Source organism: Colobus angolensis, unplaced genomic scaffold, assembly GCF_000951035.1.
Source record: "Colobus angolensis palliatus isolate OR3802 unplaced genomic scaffold, Cang.pa_1.0 Scaffold208, whole genome shotgun sequence".
NCBI classification, from domain to species: domain Eukaryota; kingdom Metazoa; phylum Chordata; class Mammalia; order Primates; family Cercopithecidae; genus Colobus; species Colobus angolensis.
This window is the reverse complement of record NW_012115244.1, coordinates 1,239,150-1,242,524: the sequence shown is the minus strand read 5'-3', so window position 1 is coordinate 1,242,524 and position 3,375 is coordinate 1,239,150.

The following is a 3,375-nucleotide window of genomic DNA, read 5'->3' as shown; positions in this document are numbered from 1 at the left end:
ATCACGAGGTCAGGAGATCGAGACCATCCTAGCTAACACGGTGAAACCCCGTCTCCACTAAAAAATACAAAAAAAAACTAGCCGGGCGAGGTGGCGGGCACCTGTAGTCCCAGCTACTCGGAGGCTGAGGCAGGAGAATGGCGTGAACCCGGGAAGCGGAGCTTGCAGTGAGCTGAGAACCGGCCACTGTACTCCAGCCTGGGCGACAGAGTGAGACTCCGTCTCAAAAAAAAAGAAAAAACAAAAAAAACAAAAAAAAAAAGAAATAGAAAAGATCTGAGGCAAATACGGCATCGGGTTTCCCTCCACTCATTTATACTCCTCTGGGATTTAATTTTCAAATTAATAAGCAAACAAGACACGTGAAATGGGATTCCCTGGGGTTTCGCAGCCGTAACCACATGCTTGGTGTCAGGAGCTCCACAGAGAGCCCTGAGGAGACGAAGCCCAACTTTTTAGAAAGCGATTTTCCAAGATACCTCAAGACACTTTGTCTTGGCCTCCTCTTCCTAGAAGAACATTCTTTAAAAAAAAAAAAAAAAAATTAGAAACCGCCTGATGTGCAAAGATGTTTATAAGCAGAAAAAACTAAAAGCAAGTCAAATGTCCCAGTAACATGGCAGGTGTGAGTCACAGCACCGCGTCGCCGAGGAGAGAGCTGACCCACCCATGGCACGAGCGGAGTCACTGCAAACGGAAAGGTGTGTGTCACAAAGCACCAGAGGCCCCCAGGCCCCTGCGGCCTGGCCTGGGACGGCCTCGCTTCGCAGTCCCAGAGAGGCAGGGCCCGGACCTCACCCTGACCTCCGCCTGCCGCCATGCTCTGTTTCTGCCACCCTGAATGCCCCCTTCCAGGCATCCCCGGCCAGCACAGCTCACCCGAGGGGAGCCCGACACCCACCACCATCTGCTGCCTGGCACACGACACCAGCCATGGGCGCTGAGGTTACCGCACTGTCCACAGCTCCAGAGCTTCCCAGAGCCAACCCCAGGCCTGCCCCGTGCTTGCCCGGGGATCAGGTGAGTCTGCGAGCCTGGGGAAGAGAATCCTTGGGCACCCACGTCAGGGTTCAAGGGGTGGGCGTCGTGAGCAGGACCAGGCACCCAGGGGTGCCAGCCGCGCCAGCGCTCATTCCTGCCTCGCCACAGGCACGCAGCCCAGCTGGCGTCCGAACCTCCTTCGGGGGCTCCAGGGAATCTTGAAAGATAAGCCACCGTTGTACAGCTCGAGGGAGAATCAGAATCGTCCCTAAGGAGTCTCAACAAAGCACCTCCCGCCAAGACGGGGCCCCAGGTCCTGGGAGAGCCACGAGCTGTTCTGTCCGAGAGGACAGGGGGCCGGAGAAGCCAGTCCTGGGGGTGGAGGTCGGGGCCCCCCACCACGGCTTTCCTAACGTTCCGAGCGAGCGCATTCTGGAGGAAGAGCAGCTCCTCCGCTGAGCCCGAGAGGGCACGGCCCCAGTCGGGGGCGGACAGCCACGCCTCCTGCCCCGTCTCTGCCCCGCTGACACCTGTCCTGGTCCACGTCCCCCTCCCCGGGTGTCCAGGCCCCAGCTCGTCCCTCCCCTTAAAGTCTTCTGGCTCTCACACCCTCTACGTGTCCGTTCTCACACTGCTATAAAGACCCAGCTGAGACCGGGTCATTCATTTTAAAAAGAGGTTTAGTTGACTCACAGTTCTGCAGGCTGTACAGGAAACATAGCTGGGAGGCCTCAGGAAACCCCATCACGGCGGAAGGGGAAGCGAAGCGGGTGCTTCTCACTGTGGCAGAGAAGAGAAAGAGTGTGAGGAGCAGGACCTCACACGGTTAAACCCTCAGATCTCGTGAGAACTCAGTATCACGAGAACAGCAAGGGGGAACGCTGCCCCGTGATCCAGTTACCTCCCGCCAGGCCCCTCCTCCAACAAGAGAGTGTGAGGGGCAGGACTTCACACGGTTAAACCCTCAGATCTCGTGAGAACTCAGTATCACGAGAACAGCAAGGGGGAACGCTGCCCCGTGATCCAGTTACCTCCCGCCAGGCCCCTCCTCCAACAAGAGAATGTGAGGGGCAGGACCTCACACGGTCAAACCCTCAGATCTCGTGAGAACTCACTCAGTATCACGAGAACAGCAAGGGGGAACGCTGCCCCGTGATCCAGTTACCTCCCGCCAGGCCCCTCCTCCAACGCTGGGAATGACAGTTCCTCCTGAGCTCTGCGTGTGGACACAGAGCCGGACCACAGCACACTCCCCAGATGGGGTTCTGATCTGGGCACCCGCCCAGTCCCTTGCGGAAGCTCCAGCCGGAGATCCGGGGGCCTGCAGTTCCCCACCCTGAGGGCCCCTCTCTCAGCCCATGCACAGGTTGTATCCCTCCCACCTCCCGATGGGGCTCAGGCCGGCCCTTCCTCCAGCCCCTGCCATCTCCCGGCCAGTGACCCAGTGGCGACGTCCCCTCCACAAAGGCTCACACGGTTCCATCTATGCCCTGCTCTTCTCCACGGAGCACCAGGGTGAGCCTGAGAAACGTGCCCTCTGGCACCTGTCCTCCCAAGGCCTCTCCCGGCTTTCTCTGGAGTCCAGCCTCACCCTGGCCTCTTCTGGCCACCATGCTCTGTTTCCGCCACCCTGAATGCCCCCTTCCAGGCCTCCCTAGCCAGCACAGCCTCACCCCAGGGGAGCCCTCTGCCATCTCCTCCCTGGCACACGACATGAACCATGGGTGCCCGGTTCCCCTCGGTCCCCTACCTGCTCCAAGGGCAGGACCCTGGACTGATGGCCTCTGGGGTGGGCCACGCTGAGACCCCTGCCCCCGAGGGCCCAGCCTGCACCTCCTCCACCTCACTGGATTCTGTTAACCCCTCTGCTGCTCCTCCAGGCGTGGGGAAGCCACAGGGAGGCAGAGGGCAAACATCGGGAGCTGTGTTCCCACCACAGATCCACACTGTCGGCTGAGCGCACCCTCACCAGGAAAGCTGGGCCCACTGTGGGATTTCCTGGGGCCTCCATGACAAAGGGCCACAAACTGGGGGCTTAGAGCAACGGCTCGGAGGCCGGAAGTCCAAAATCAAGCTGTCCGCAGGGCCACTCTCCCTCTGGAGGCTCCAGGGAGGGATCTTCCTGTCTCTTCAGCTTCCGGGGACCCCAGGATCCCTGGAATTCCCTGGTTCACAGCCACACGGCCCGATGGGAGCTTCTGTGTCTGCACGGCCTCCTCCCTGAGCCTCCAACCTCTCTCCTTTTTCCATGAGGACACCTGTTACAGGATTTAAGGCGCACCCTCTCCGGGATGGGACTCTCTCATCCCCAGATCTTTAATTTGATTATAACTGCAAAAACCCTGTTGGCAAATAAGTTCACCTTTACAGGTCCTGGGGGGGCTAGGACGTCAA